The sequence below is a fragment of the Schistocerca serialis genome, chromosome 4 (genome assembly GCF_023864345.2).
Source record: "Schistocerca serialis cubense isolate TAMUIC-IGC-003099 chromosome 4, iqSchSeri2.2, whole genome shotgun sequence".
NCBI classification, from domain to species: domain Eukaryota; kingdom Metazoa; phylum Arthropoda; class Insecta; order Orthoptera; family Acrididae; genus Schistocerca; species Schistocerca serialis.
Window position 1 is genome coordinate 467,353,007 of NC_064641.1, and position 17,593 is coordinate 467,370,599.

The 17,593-nt window shown below is 37.5% G+C and overlaps 1 protein-coding gene across 2 annotated transcripts in view; it reads right to left on the reverse strand.

The window, feature by feature from the left end:
• The window catches only part of LOC126475113 (coiled-coil domain-containing protein 22 homolog), a 214,912-nt gene that overhangs the window by 136,450 nt on the left and 60,869 nt on the right, over positions 1 to 17,593 (reverse strand). The gene's annotated exons all lie outside the window — the stretch shown is intronic.

A 17,593-nucleotide genomic window follows, 5' to 3' on the forward strand; every position in this document is an offset into this window, starting at 1 on the left:
AAATAAAAATGTTCATTTTGATTGGCACATACAAATTTATTAATCCGTTATTTTCTTTACAAGAAAGTTACAAAGCACAGAGGAAAATTCCAGATGGAAATTAGAATGATAAAAAGATAGAAATGGTAAAGATCTAACAGAAGTAAAGGGCATTAAGGAAAGATGGGCAGAATACGCAGATCTGTATAAGAAAGAACTGAATACTGGTCATGACGAAGTTAACATGATCTTACAACTAGAGCAAATATTTTAGAAAGTGAAGTCAAAGGAGCCCTTGAAAATACTGCTAAAAACAAGGCTAGTGGATATAATGATATTCGAGCAGAGCTGTTTGAAGTCACTGGAATGATTTCAGTGCCCAACAGTGGTCAAAAAGACTCAAAAAGTTCAGTATTTATCCCATTTCCACAGAAGGGAATTTCTAAAGTGCTCAAATCACGGAACAGTCGCACTTATCTCACATGCCACCAATGACATGCGTAAAATCTTAAAAAACAACCTTTGTCTGTGCAGTATATAGCCCAAGAATTACCTGAAGAACAAGATGGATTTCATAAAGGAACACAAACCAGAGATCTAGTTTCCCACATCTAATGCACTATGAGGAAGGTACAAGACTCTCAGAAATATGTTCATATCTGCTTTATTATTATGCTTAAGCTTTTGACCAAGGCAGTCACAATAAAGTATGGGAAGCACTGGAAACATGGGAATACCAGATTACCTCATTTATATGGAATTTATAGCCTCAGCGAGAAGTCACAATGAGAATCCTATATGGAGAAACTAAATTTGTCAAGGTTCAGAAAGGAATAGGGCATGGCCACATACTGTCACCAAGTATGCACAGGCCACAACCAGTGGGCCGCATAAAGCCAGCTACCACTCTGATGGCAACCTGCATTTTATCCTTGTTTATTTGCTCCCCGAAGCAGTGCAGCTGGAACTGATTGACACGTTAAACGATGAGACACTGCAAATTAAATCTGATGAAAAAAATTTGTTTAATTTCTATTGCTTGGTCAATAGAAATAATTGTAAGTTAACAGCAGAAAACGCATTGAAATGTGCTAGCCTTTCTTGGTCACCTTCTATATGTGAACAAGTTTTCCTGTAACAAACATTAATGAATAAAAAAATAGAGCCTACTTGATGACTGACAATTTTGTGTTTGTCTATGACAAAAATCAGACAGAACAGACTGCTTGGACTTATGGTGTCGGAGAAAACTCCTTAGAGTTCTATGGACTACAGAGAGAACAAAATAGGTGGTATTACAGAAAATAAATCCAGACCACTCCTTGGAAGGTCTGATAATGAAACAAAAACTGACATATTTTGGGCACATCATGAGAAGACATGACTTACGTACCTGAACGTTGAGGGTGATCAAAGGCACAAGGAGGATGAGATGGACTAATGGTTTCACAGCAGCAAAGGGAGTCCAACCTGGAAAGCCTTTGGGAGACAGTACATGACAGGAGAGATTGAAGAAGAAATTGGCATGTTTTCGTCCACAGGGTTACACTGAGTCAGAATCAATTAGATGACACAGACAGACAAAAAGAAGAAATGTGGAAGTTTTCGATGGAAAATATGAGGAATCGTATTTATGGGAATAATTCAAAGAACATATACAGACATCAGTATTTAAGATTAGTTGAGAAGCAACAAAGAAAAGAAGAGTAATAAAAGTGGGAACAGTAGACTGTAAGAGAAAAACCATCTCCTAAATAATTGAAAATGACCTACACTGAACACACACCATTTGTTAGGCATAACTTGAAATAAACAATTACATCACACTTACAGAAACTGATAATACACTTTGAGAAATGGTCTAGACATAGGATTTTAATTTTTGGTGAGATAAATATTGACTTAAGACTAAGGACATCTAAGCAACAACTCTACTCAATATGCTAAAATTGCATGACCTGTATTGTTTTAATGATAACTCAACAAGACAATCTGCCTGCTTTGATAATGCTATTACCTGTGCTGAGACAAATCAGTGTGAACTAGGTTTGTTCAGTACACAGTTTTATCAGAGCATGAAGACATTTGGTTTAAATTAAAAAGCTGATCTCTGACTCCTGGCATGAAATTTTGCTTGAAAGTAATCATATTAAAAACGCATTTATATTATTCTTCAGTGCTCTGTCAGACACATTCAAAATTTGTTGCCCTAAACTAGAGAGAACAAAATAAGGGAACTGCCAGGTCTCACATCTTGCTTGACTAGTTCACACCAGATCTACAAAGGCTGAGAATCCTAAAATGATTTCTTATGACAAATCAAACAGTGAAATGGAAACAAGAAACTACATAAGGTTAGAGAACAGATAAAAGGCAAAAAATAGATTAAGCATGTTCAAGCCAAATGATGATTTGTAATAACAGGTCCCAAAGTAAATATAAAGCACTCTGTGTAGTAGTGAAGATATTAGCAAGGGTAATTCCTGTGATGCTGGTACTACACCAGATGATTTCAACACATTCATTAATAGGACAAGGATTTCTGCCTTGTGATAGACACCTTTCCAGTTTTGTTGCATAAGGTGGAAATCCTCGTCCTATTTTCATAGCAAGCACGAATGTAATAACTGCAACACCACAAGATGACATTCATTAATGCTGGCAATATAAATTACACTGCTGCAACTGAACATGTCAACATCCATAATTCAGTAAGTTACTCAAAATCAGAAGATATTTATGGTCCCACCAATTTTGTGAACAAAGACATTGTGACTGTTTGCACATCCACTATGTTCTCTTCTAAACCAAATATTCCACTGGGAACATTGCTTACAGCTCCAAATCAGTCAACAACTGTCTGTGAATAATATTCTTGGTGACTCAGTACAACTTAAGGTCCAGCTTGTCAAAAGTGGATGAAGTTTGAAAATATCACTATCATTATCTGAATTAAGATTATCAGTTAATACAACACTTGTAGATCTCAACAAGGCATCTGATGCTGTCAGCCATAAAACTCTGCTAAAAAAAACTCTACTACTTTCGTTAAGAGGCTCAGAGCTATTTCTGATCAGATCCTACCTGAGTGACAGAAAACAAATTGTGCAGTTCAACAAAATGAAGCCAAATGTCTTGGATATCACAAAGAACACACCACAAAGTTCTATGTTTGCACCTTTGCTCTTCATAATATATGGAAATGACTTGCTCAGCATTATGTTGTGTAAATCCACTCTATGCAGATGACATCACTTTTGTTAGAGCTGAGGAAGACTTAGAAACATTAAAGCATGAATGTAGGATCAATGCAGAGCAACCAGTAAGCAGTTCCAAATCAATGAATTGCAAATTAAACATGAGAAAACTGTAGTTATCTTCTTTAGCTTATGTATTAAAGATGATACCAATGATTGTGCTCCAACCAAACTTCTTGGAGCCGGTCTTTTCTCAAAATTAACATGGAAGAGTCACACTGATTATATCTCTCTTAAGTTAGAATATGTGTCATTTGTTGGGTAAACTAAGGTCTTGTGTGAGTGATAAGTTATTGCACCAAGCATAATATGCCTTTTTCCACATCCACCTGACATATGCCATTTTGTTATTGGGGAATTCCTCTCGAGTAAAAAAGTTCTCATTTGGCAAAAGAAGGCAATCAGACATGTGTAGAGTCAGAAATATTGAATCTTGTAGACTATATTTCAGAAAACTAAAAATACTGTGTTATGTCCCTCTTTATACTAAGTTATCTAACTCACACACAAGAAAACCAGTACAGCCACAAACAAAGACAAACTGTTCATTAATGTGAGTAACATATAAAACAGCAGACCAAATGTTCCACAAAGCATCATTCAGATTAAACCTATATATCTGTCAATAAAGTGAATCTAACAAGTGCAGTATGAGGGAGAATTTTGTATCTTGACACACAGCAATGAACTAAAATATTTTTTACACCATTTATGTAACTATATATGTAAGTGTTAATGTACACTGAAGATGACATTGATTGCATTTTTCAATGCTTAAACATGGATATTAAATAAATCTTTATGAATTATACTTTTTTATTTTTGTTAGCACTGCAGAAATTTTGTGTGTGTGTTAAATGAGATAATAGACAGAAGAGAAACACAAATTTGTAGCAATGTGTCCAGAGTATGCGCCTCCTTTGCTGCTGCATATGTTAGATCACTTCTTTTTATTCAAAGATGTCCCGGTTACCTGCTGATCAACACATTTCACATATTGCATTAGAGAGGAAAGTTGCTACAGCAGAGATTGCTGAGTCGCAATAGGTTGAGTCGCAATAGGTTGAGTCGCAATAGGTTGAGTCGCAATAGGTACAATAAAAATATATATATAGACACACACACACACACACACACACACACACACACACACACACACACACACACACACAGACATATGTCTGCTTGTGTCTGTATGTGTGGATGGATATGTGCGTGTGTGCGAGTGTATACCTGCCCTTTTTTCCCCCTAAGGTAAGTCTTTCCGCTCCCGGGATTGGAATGACTCCTTACCCTCTCCCTTAAAACCTACTTCCTTTCGTCTTCCCCTCTCCTTCCCTCTTTCCTGATGAGGCAACAGTTTGTTGCGAAAGCTTGAATTTTGTGTGTATGTTTGTGTTCGTTTGTGTGTCTATCGACCTGCCAGCGCGTTTGTTCGGTAAGTCACCTCATCTTTGTTTTTATAGCGCGCATGTGCGCAAACGTAACTTGCACCACACAGCTGTCTGAGACTGCAGATGTGTGTGCAAGTTGGTGCATATGTGTGTGTGTGTGTGTGTGTGTGTGTGTGTGTGTGTGTGTGTGTGTTGCTGACAAAGGCCTGAGTGGCCAAAAGCTATAACTGTGTGAATCTTTTTGTTGTGCCTATCACGACTCAGCATCTCTGTTATATAGTGAATAGCAACTTTCCTCTCTAATATTGTTACATTCCATCCTGGATTTTCCACCATTTGATTACGTTTCATATATTGTTGTTACCTCACATGATCAGTCCGTGCAAAAGGCAATCTATAAATTTGTACTGTAGTCTTCTTATAAATTGCCGTCTTGCGATCTACAGAAGAAAATATGCTGAGGTTACAGGTTCAAAGCAATATCAAAACACAATAGGGCACACATAAAAACTCAATGATAAAAATTTATGTACCCATAAAACCAGTCAGTGGCATTAACATCACACAATGCTTCAAATCATTGTCACAAGAACAGACAATGTACTGTAAGATGATAAATCTCAAAATTCCCTTCATATGGATGGATGCAATCCAAAGCCAAAATACAGTAATGAACCCATCTAATAAGTAAAATTAAATAAAAACACACCATAAGAAAGTCAAGATATTACAATAACATGCCAGATGTTCAATATTTATGTATGTACAACTTGGAATTTGTATACCATATGGTCACATTATGGGTGTATAGTTTTTTGTAATTGAGTTTTTGTGTAGGTGATACTGTGTTTTTATATTGCTATAAGCCAGTAACTTTAGCATATTTTCTTTTATAGATATGAAGAAGGCAATTTATATTGGTGAAATTAGTAATCCACTAATATGTTAACAAAACAATCTTGGCAAACAAATAAAAGTTTTCATAAGAAGACTACAATATCTTTCCTATCTCTTTAAGTATTCAATGGTTTAGACGATAGTGTGTGGGATGTCAAACAGGTAAGAAGGGAAATGGACTCAGAGGAGAGGACCTGGGAAGGGCCTAAGACTTCAAGCAGGGATTGGACTTTATGTTGGTCCTCTGGGATAGGATCACTTTGGCAAAGTTTATAGGTGTACAAGTCGGGCAATTGGCAAAGGTCTTCTGCCTTGGTAGTCAAACCTAAAATATATATGGCTACATGCTCACCATTTACAGGTTTTTCTTAATGACTAACTGTCTCTACTTCAAAATTCCTCTATGGTATAGGAAGAGTTGTCAAGTGATAACATTCTTAATCTACATTTGAAAATAGTTCTGTTTTCTGTCAGATATTTTACTTCCATGTGTAACTAGTCAGAGAGCTTTATAGGTGCATATTTCAGCTTTGGCAATGCTGACCATTTCTCCTTCTAGTGTTGTAATTGCAAATACCTTTGTTACTCTCAAACTTAGATGGACTGTTAATAAATTTTATAAGTAAACAAATGTACTGTGAGGCTGTGGTTAATATTCCCAGATGCTTAAGGGGCTCCGGAAAGGCTCAAAATCATGAAAAGTTCAATTTTTACTTTTTTGCGTTTTCTGAATCTGCAGACTATTACCTTTTAATAGATATATAATTTATTCAATTCCGAAGACTACAACTATTTTTAAATTTTTTTTTGAAATGTGTTCTACATGGGCGTGACCCACTGTGGCGCTGTTAAACTGCTGTCAAATGGTGTTATTATTAACGTCCGTGTTCATCAGGTACATTTCAGTGATGTGAGATAAAGTATGTGTTGTGGCTAACCTGTGATGGTTCAATATACATCGCTGGTGTGATTGTCGATTGTTTCATGTTTATTTACTCTGTCGTTATCTCGAAAATATTCATAATTAATTCTGTTTCTTGAGTCTCTGTTTTGTTGAAGTATAATAATGAGTAAAAGTAAAGTTATTAGAAATCCTCTGAAGGCTTTTAAGAAAAGGAGAAATGTTGGAAAGCCAAAGGTATGTGTTATTACTGTAAACAATAAAGACGATAACCAAGTGAGTGAACCTAACCTCTCAAGTACACCTGCCCATAGCAGTCAAAGTGGGAAAGAAAATACTTCACAGAAGAAGCTTGGTTCAATGAGTGAAAACTATGAATGTTTTATGGGCGAATCGGATGTGAATGAAATATTTGATATGTCGGTTCTCAAAGGAATTTTTTCAAACTGTGTAAGATGTATTCATTGTAGTGAAGTTGGTCTGGAACTCTCCATAAAAAAGCACGTAGGACTTGCTAGTGAAATACAACTGAAATGTGATAAGTGTTCATACATGACCACCTTTTGGAACAGTGTTGCAGTTACTGCAACTGAAGAAAATGGTAGCAAAATCTACGAACACAACAACGAGCGATGCCTGCTTTAGACAAGGAACGCCTTCGGGCTGCAGACAGGGCTGTAAAGAGTCTAGAAATACAAGCAAGAGTAAACAGGAGGAGGAACAAGAGGAAGCTGGAGGAGGAGTTTGCAGAGGATGAAGATAATCCATCCTATGGACCTGGAATGCACTAAAAAGTTAATCCAATCTTTGTCGCTCGATTCCCAAAACTTTTATTTTCTCATACTAATTACATGTTTTCTAAGGATCTTCCAAACATATTTGTTTCAAACTTTCAGTAAATGTTACACAGTACCTTCTGCATAATTTAACACAGCCTTTTTCCAAAAAACTGTATATTTTTGAATATATAAATAAAAAATTGCAAAAAAATGTTGTGAATTTTCATTACAATTGAAAAAAATCATCTTTAATAACTGAACTAAAATTTTGTAAAATCCCTATGTTAAGTTGTAGCCCATATTCCAATAAATAATCTGTAAAAAGTTCAACTTCCTACCTCAAATACTTTGTGAGGAAAGATGTAATTCGTAAGCGTTATTTTAACATTGCAAGTATAGGGCATTCCGGAGCCCCTTAAAGAGAAACCTGCAAGATGCATATGTGAGAAGCCTGCACATAATTCTATTTAATTTCTTTTATGCAATGAAATACTGTTTTGCTTAAGCAAGGAGTAAACCCAGGATATATCCAACAAGATGAAAGAAAGTATGTTAACCTACTGAGTTCTGTATCCCCAATGCTGTCAGTTATTCTTATGGCGAGAGATGGTGAACCTAAAAATGTTAACATGTCTACTATATGGTTTTTACAATTTAAGTTTTCATCAATATGCACACCCTTGAACTTACTGTTTTGTACCCTGTTTATTATTTATTGTTGGTATACCAAGTTAAATACATCAATTTCGTAACAACCTTATTTCAATTATCTGATCATTTAAAATTCAATTTATTCATATTCTCTCATTAATTTCATTCCGATATATGTACATTGGTTCGACCGTTGCTAACCAATACTTGAACATAAAACAAACAATTCTCATTGTTGTAATTTCAGGACAGTTTTTAAGGATTGAAATCAGAATCAGCATAGTCCATATCAATTCAGGCAGGCTAGGAAAAAAAATTTCTGCTCCGAGATATAGCTCCCCAATGATGACACTGCGCATGCTATTTTGAAGATGCGAATTGCTTTATGACTACAAAGAACACCTCCATTTGGACTCATCTGTCAAAGTTCTTTTACTACAGCGTTCTGAACTTTTTTTATAATTTGTGGAAAAAAATTTTTTTTCTCAAAAATACCAATCCATAAAATTTTGTTTCTTTTTCTGTTAATTAGTACCATATAGTTCTACATTCCCTGAAAAGGAGAGCTTCCACTTTTAGATTGAACAGATTTTATAAACAATTGAAATTTTTGGCATACATAAAACATGTTATACTACCACATTATCACATAACAGGCTCATAAAAATCAAAACCTAGCCTTATTTAACATAATTTTAGTTTGGAAAGATGAGTATGAGACTCATTTTTGAAGAATTTTAAATAGTTCCAAAATGAATGTGAAAGATTGAAAGACTTAGGCCTAAATGTTTCAGTTTATACAACTTCCGTGCACTCTGTTTTGTACTGAAATTAGCCAGTCAATGAACTAAAAATGTGTTCCACTGCTTCAGTATCTTCCTTTGATATAGACTGATGCCTTCCTATTGAACCAATTGGAATTGGAGCACTTATAATCTTCAGACCATTGTTAACAGGAAGTGAGCACTGATGGTGGTGTAGCTGTCCTTCAGCTGGAAATCTATATCCACCAGCTGGTCCATGTGGTAGCATAAAGTCCAGTACAATTTCGTTTAACTCATAACTGGTGTCTATAATCTCTGCAATCGACCAATCACACACACACACACACACACACACACACACACACACACACATCCCATCCCCCTCTCAGGTTGTGAATCTGGCTATTATCCTGCCATTTCTGAGGTGTTGGCCGAACGAACAAAATTTCTCCTTTCTTGCTCTTTAAAGTGCATGCAATATGAGTTCATACATCACTTCCGAGTCCAAAAATGTGTCTTCTGAATTCCTTTCACAGGAGTAGTTTATTTGGATCATTTTGCTTTTTTCTGTTCATGGAATTCTTCAATTTCCTTTTTGAACAAAAGAATGAGGACTGTGGATGTGTAAGATTTCACAACTCTTGTAAAATCCTCAGCATTCTGAATTGCGCCTGCATTTGGTCTGGAAAGATTATGTTTTGTAGGATGGTGCTTCAGCAGGCCTCCAACACCATCACAAGGCCCCTTCCCTTGAGCAATAGCACTGTATACACAGTTAGTTGACACAAGCAACTTGCCCAATTCAACCAGCTGGTAACAATTTTTAAAGTGACTAGGAGCACCATCAGAAATAATGATGATGATCTCTGCCTCTGTTTGCAGTTGAAGAATTTTGCACAATGCTAGCAAAGCGTGTGCCGAGTCATGCCCTGTGTCATCGCTTATAACTTTACACTTGTGGTCTTGTTCCAAAAATATGTCACTCCTGCAAAAATTGAAACCTGGTCATTACTCCAATGATACCCTTGTACTTCTTTTGGGAGGATTACAGACCAATTCTCAGAAAAATCATAGTTACGCACTAAACATAGTTCTTCAGCATGTACACACCCTTTCACTTCTGCAATGTGTTGATGTCGCAATGTCTTCTGATGCTGGTGTGTTACCGCTTTCACTGACCACTTACCAAGATCATCAATGAAACTATCAAAAGCAACAGTTTTCTTAATTAGTTTATTTTCCTCCCATGTCGCATATGTAATTTCTGCAGAGTTATCTACTATATCTTCCTGGCCAAGTGCCTGTAAAGACAGCCTTGCTCTCCAGGGCAGTCACCACATTCATAAAACAAACAAGTCTCTCGCTTTATGTCACAGACTACTAATGACTTCACACGGCCAACCAGTGTCTTATGTCACATTCTTCAGTAAATTCTTCAAAGTTACCAACAAAGTTCAAAATTCGCGGCGTACACACGTAAACAGAAATCTCTAGGTGGGTGTGGAACTACCCACTTAGATCATAGTGCATAAAATTTTGATCTTCCAGTATGTGAAGTTGTATAATTGCTCTTATCAATTGCAAAAGTTTCTTTAATACTACGAGTCATGTACCTCTTCACTTTCACAACTTTTTGACCTTCAACTGTTACAGTTACAGTGTCTTTTTTGTTGGAACTCTGGTGAGAACAGTCCCATTTATCTTCCAGATAAATTGACTGCACTATTTGAACTTGAGCTATTTGTACAGGATGACCATAATAGGGATCTGGTCTTCCAAAGACTCCTTTTACAGACCTCACATTTCTTGATTTGTCTACCATTTAATACTGATGGAACATGGTTCAAAACTGTTTTCTTTGAAAATGTCTCTGGAATAATACTTAAAGCTTGAACCTTTTCACTGTAGGATGCACAATATTAAACAGCTGAATTGATATTGGTGAAAAATTCCTGGAAAGAGATGCAAGAGTGCTTTGGTTAGCTTTTTTCTGAAGATGGAATTTCTGCTTGAAGAGCGTTGTCAGTTCTGCTGTAGTGTATGCATCCATATCTTTAGTAATTTCTCTGTGCTTTCTTGATGCACAGAGCTTATGACGCGACTTCACTGACCACAATTTCTTAACAGGACTAACACCTAACTCTGTAGTTGACTGATTCAGGGTATTTATTCTTCCTCTATAGATGCAAAATCTGCATCATCTGTACCATGGGAGGCTTCACCTTGTTCAGATACTATCATTGATGCTATTGTGTCAAAACATTTAGAACACAAAAAGTCGTCACTGGAAACATCTTCACTTTGAAACAAAGTCTTCAAATGAGAACACTTATTCCCAACCTGAACAAATTCTGTTTTTTGTTTTTCTTATATATCACTCTTATGGATATGCAAATAGTCAGCACACTTCACTCTCCTGCGGCCCTTGTCAGAAGACATTTCAAACAGTCCTTTCCACAAAACACACTGCAACTGTGTCAACTGGCAGATTCCTCACGAAAACACAGAACTCACTGGATGGTCTCAGATTTCTCAGAAGCCTCTTCAGTAAACAAACTAGCACTTAACAACTACAATACAGAAACCTGCAATGAACAACCATGACAAAGAAACTGACAAGAAACTACAACAAAGTGCAAGAAATATCTGCAACAATGAATGTGAAAAGAAATAACTGCAACAAAGAAAGTGATAAGAAATAATTGCAACAAAGACAATAGAAATAAACATTGTAACAAAGAAATTAGTAAGAAACAACTTCAGTGAAGACATACATTACCCTTGAAAGTTTAAAAAAAAATGTATTATTTTTTTTAAATAAAACCCGTCCAACTTAAAAGCGTAAGCTCTTCTTTACAGAGAATATAGTACTACACGGTACTAATCAACACAAAAAAAAATTCTGGATTGACATTTGAAAAAAAAAAAAAATTCTGTAAATTATTAAAAAAATTCAAAAGCCGACAGTAAAAGAACTTGGACAGATATGTCCAAATGGAGGATACCATTGTAATCATAAAGCAATTATCTTCTAAATAAAAAAACTCTAACAAACTATCTAGAACTGTTACAGGGACACAGCATTTTAAAAAAATTTCTGAGATTCGCATCTTCAAAATGGTGTTCACAGTGTCATCTTTGGAGGCCTGTATCTTAGGGCAGGAATTTTTTTGGAGAAAACAAAAAAAATAGCTGTTTCTTACTTACTCGTGAATTTTAATATATGCTAAATTCAATAACATCAAAGATTATGAAGGTAACCACCCTGCCTGAAGTGATACGGATTATGCCAATCCCATCAGTATTTGGGTAATAAACTCACAGAAATTTTAGGGACATTCTTCACGGTATAAGCAACTTTATAAAAAACATTGTCGACAAACATATTTTACAAATTTTAATAGTAAAAGCTAAAAGTTATATAAAACGTTATCCTGCAATGTGAGATGAACGAATTAATGCATAAATGAGTGATGACAGTGTGTGTAATTGTGATTTTGATTGTAATCCATAAATTTTCTGTTTCTAATAATGGATTACATAGGCAGCAAGTGCTACAGATATATATATAAGGATGGCAAATAAGCCATGAGTGCTTGTCAGTTTTCTGACAGTTTTTGTGAGCCATTTTTGTTATCGGATTATGCAATAAACATGTAATTTTGAAAGAGATCATCGTGTCAACCTGAATTTCTTGTAATATCTCTTAGCATTATCAAATCAACAGCTACACTGCCAAGAACTCAGCAAGTGGAGCAGATAACTCACAAATTCTTTTACAGCTATTGCAGCATCAGTGATCACTGAGAAATAAAGATGAGTTTGTTAATTACTTGTTGCGCACTGGTATATTTCAATTGTTATGGAGGATCCTGGACTTACAGCTGCACTGCTATGGAGGTTTTGCTAACAGGATTTTGAGTTTCAGGTTGATTTATGCAATAATGGTCACTGATACAAGATAGCTTTTAACAAACAGCACTGGAATGGATATCCGAAACAAACTACATATTAACACAAAAAAGGAGATTAAAGAGACAATAATTAAAAAGTGGACACAAAGAAGAAAATGATGTTTCTGCCATGGAACTGCATCATTAAGAACAACTGAGATAAGTAATTTGTTTATTCTTTTTCTGTGTGGTAGCAAATTTTGTGTGGAAACTACAATTTTAGTATGAGGACTGAAATTTTCATTTAAAAAGTTTAGAACTGTGTTTGTTTAGCAATCCAGCAAGTAATAGTAATCTAGATAGTGTGTCCTTAGAAAACAGGATCAGGAAGTAGACAACGTTATGAGTTTAAATAACAAAAAATGGATCAAATGGCTCTGAGCACTATGGGACTTAACTGCTGAGGTCATCAGTCCCCTAGAACTTAGCACTACTTAAACCTAACTAACCTAAGGACAACCCACACATCCATGCCCGAGGCAGGATTCGAACCTGCGACCATAGCGGTCGCGCAGTTCCAGACTCTAGCGCCTAGAACCGCTCGGCCACTCCGGCCGGCTTTAAATAACAGCAGCACTGAAGTGAAATCAAAGTAAACAGTGATGTAGCTCAGAACCAGATTTGTGACAATGAGGCAGTAGTAAGTGGTAATGTGAATGCTTGTTCACCATTCCTTAAGTTGTAGCATCTAAAAGTGGAATTGCAGAATTGTTGTCAAGGTTATTTAATGAAACTATTAATATTATAACAATATCATGAGAAGGAAAGTTGCAACTTAACTTATAGCAGAGATGCTGAGTTCAGATATGCACAACAAAAAGACTCTCACAATTAAACCTTTCGGTCATTAAGGCATTCTTCAACACCACACACACACACACACACACACACACACACACACTTATGCAAATGCAACTCACACACACAACTGCAGTCTCAAGCAACTGAAACCACACTGCGAGTGGCAGTGCATGATGGGAGTGGCAATTGGGTGGGGTTAAGGAGGAGGTTGGGGTGGGAAGGGGGAGGGCTAGAATGGTGAAGGTGGCGGACAGTGAAGTGCTGCAGGTCAGACAGAGGGCAGAAGAGAGGTATGGAGGGTGGGTGGGGGGTAGTGTAAAAGGAGAAAATTCACAAAAAGGATGAAATGGATGGAAAAGGATGAAACAAGATGAAATCTGAGGGAGGCAATGATAGCGATAGGTGAAAACTCACTAAAACTGGTGAGAAGTCGCAAGGAGCAAAGTAAAGAATAACTGATAAAAAGTTTATATTACTGTGGGTAGCAGATCTGCGGGTGGGTAAGTGTGAAGAAAGGGGACTGCAGATGTGACTGGATGGTGGAATTAGTGGGTGTGAACCGGGATAGGGATAGAACGGAGAAAGTGGAGAGGGGGGAGGGTGGTGTGGGGGTGGGGGCGGGGGTGGTACCTTCGTCCATATCAAACCTACTAACCACCAGCAATACCTCCACTTCGACAGCTGCCATCCGTTCCATACCAAGAAGTACGTTCCATACAGCCTAGCCACCCATGGTCGTCACATCTACAGTGACGAACAGTCCCTCTCGAAATATACTGAGGGTCTAACTGACGCCTTCACTGACTGTAATTATCCTCCCAATCTCGTCCAAATCAAATCTCCCGTGCCTTATCTATCCAGTCTCCAATCACCTCCTAAAGTCCCACACCACCCAGCCACAGAGCAGCATTCCCCTCATAACTCCATACCTCCCAGGACTGGAGCAACTGAATTGCATTCTCCGCCAGGGTTTTGATTGCCTCTCGTCGTGCCCTGAAATGAGAAATGTCCTGCCACTGTCCTTTCCACCCCTCTCACAATGATATTGCACCGTCCACTGAACCTAAACAATATACTCGTCCATTCTTACACAACCCCTGCTCCCAATCCCTTACCTCATGGCTTATACCCCTGTAATAGAACTAGATGTGAGACCTGTCCCATACATCATCCTACCACCACTACCACCACTACCACCACCACCACCACCACCACCACCACCACCACCACCTACTCGAGTCCTGTCACTAACATCACCTATTCTATCAAAGGCACAACTACTTGTGAAACCAGTCATGTGGTCTACAAGCTAAGCTGCGACCACTGTGCTGCATGTCTGCATGAATGGCCACCAACAAACTGCGGCTGAGAAACAAGTGTACCACCTTGTTTCTGAAAACGCTGTCAAACATGATATCCTTCATTTCAATGACTGCTTCATAGCTTGTGACATATGCATCCTTTCCATCAACAACAGCTTTTCTGAATTGTGCAAGTGGGAACTTTCCCTGCAATATATCCTATGTTCGCATAACCCTCCTGGCATCAACCTTTGTTAGTCACTATCCTCACCCATCCAACCCTTTCCCTGTTCCCATTCCAGCACTACACAGGCTTCATTCCACCACCACACCAAATCTTTTTATTTCTCTCCTTTTCCGTTCATGCCCCCCCCCCCCCCCCCCCCCCACCTCTCCGCTGCCCTCCATCTGACCTGCAGCAATTCACTGTCTGCCACCTCCACCATACTATCCCTTCCCCTTCCTGTCCTACCCTCCTCCTTACCCCACCCAGTCATCACTCCCATCATGTACTGGTGCTGCTGCTGCTTGCAATGTGGTTTCAGTTGCCTGAGACTGCAGTTGTGTGTGTGTGTGTGTGTGTGTGTGTGTGTGTGTGTGTGCGCTGTTGACAAAAGTCTTAATGGCCGAAAGCTTTAATTGTGAGAGTCTTTTTGTTCTGCCTACCTGCGACTCAGTATCTGCTATATGGTGAGTAGCAACTTTTCTTCTCATGATATTTATTTTACATGGTTTATGCCCACACTGGACAACTAAAATCAAGCATACTACAACAGAGTCTACGATAATTAAGTTTAGGTCTTAGCAGTCAGCAATTTCTTCGTTTCCCAAAAGTTCATTTGCTGTGATCTGGCTGCTCGTTCTTCTGCAGATATGACATACTTCTTCCGTTCTGATGGTTTGAATGTCAGCCATGTGTATTTGTTCTTCAGAAGCAGTTTCTCTTCTCTTTGTTAAATTTGGTGAGTGGTGATGTTCTGTTCATCCAGATCACTTTGTAATTCTTTAAACCAGATGTTTTTGGTTTTGCTGTTCCAGAAGTAGTCAAAAAGTTTCTTCAGGATTCTAGTATTTGGCAGGAGAGATATGTGGCTGAAAAATGCAATCCTCCTTTTCCGTGTTGTATGAACAATGGATTCACTTTCTTTATACACTACTGAATTTGGCAAAAGTCTCCACTGCTCATTAACTTGGTGTTTCTTACTGATAATTGTTCAGAGTATTCTTCTAACAACTTTCTGCAATTTGTCAGTTGTTGCTTGAGTATTTAGCCTTAATAGTGCTTCACTTGCGTATGTTGCTTCCGGTTTAACGACAGAGGAGTAATGTCGAAATTTAGCATTTATTGAGAGTGATCGTTTTTTGTAGGTTGGCCACGTGGTTCTCTGTGCTCTCTGAAGTTTTAATGTTCTACTATCTATTGATGCTCTTCCATTAACAAACCAGGTAATAATCTCACCAAGATACTTAAACTTCTTTACTACCTTAATTTTTTTATCATTATGAAGTACGATATTGGATGTGTCAACTGAGAAGCTGGGCATCATTTCTGTTTTCTTAAACGCAATTTGCAATCCGACCTTTGCTGCTAATCGTTCTAGTTGTTCTACATGAACCTTTGCTTCATCAATATTGTTTGCTATTAGTGCCAAATCATCTGCACATGCAAGGCAGTTAAGTTGAATCTTTCTTCCAATCTTAACAGATGGTGGGCATATCTTGTTCCATTCACGCATGATTTTCTCCAGCACACAATTGAACAATAATGGAGACAATCCATCGCCTTGTCGAAAGCCAGTATGAATCTCAAAAGGTTCTCATGATATTGTTACATTCCATCTTAGATTTTCCATTGTTTCATCATTATTATAAATTCCCTTTACTTTATGTCTATGGTCACAGTTTTTTTGTCATTAGACTACCAGTTTTGGTCTATAACGACCACCGTCAGATCTGTTTTATAAAAACAGATATTAGGACATGTTTTATCAAAAAGATCTGAAAATGGTAATTATAGTCTGAAACTGGTAGTCTGATGACAAAAAAATTTGTGACAATAGATTTACAATAACAGAAATTTATTCTGTATTCGGGTCACTGTCCAATTTGCGACTATGTTGCAGCTTGTGGAACTGTTAATACTCTAAGTAATACCACAGCTTGCAGAATTACCAAGTATCGAACACAGTTTCAAAGTTGTTCAGAAGACTGTAACAGAAAGTAGTGATGCACTGAAAAACGTAATAAATAACAACAAGCCAGGCTTAGAATTTAAATTCAAAAAATCAGAAGACTCTTCTAATAACAAGGTATCAGAGTTACACTCCAAACTCAATAATGTAGACAAACTTAAATACCAATATAGATGCATGTAGTAGCAAAATGAATAAAGTGAACAAGAAATTTACTGAGTTGAAGGAAATTGTTGTAGCTAAAAAGCTTTAGCAATAATTGTGTTGGCTTGTGGGATAACAATCTCAATTAAGCATTTACCAGATGACAGTAAAATTTGCCCTGTTGATTTTTTACACCAATGTAAAGATATCCTCTCTTCTCATTATCCGCCAGGCCTCAACCTCCGCTAATTTCAAGTTGCCGCCGCTCATACCTCACCTGTCTTTCAACAACTTCTTTGCCTCTGCACTTCCGCCTTGACTGATATCTCTGCCCAAACTCTTTGCCTTTACAAATGTCTGCTTGTGTCTGTGTATGTGCAGATGGATATGTGTGTGTGTGCGCGAGTGTATGCCTGTCCTTTTTTCCCCCTAAGGTAAGTCTTTCCGCTCCCGGGATTGGAATGACTCCTTACCCTCTCCCTTAAAACCCACATCCTTTTGTCTTTCCCTCTCCTTCCCTCTTTCCTGATGAAGCAACTGTCGGTTGCGAAAGCTTGAATTTTGTGTGTATGTTTGTGTG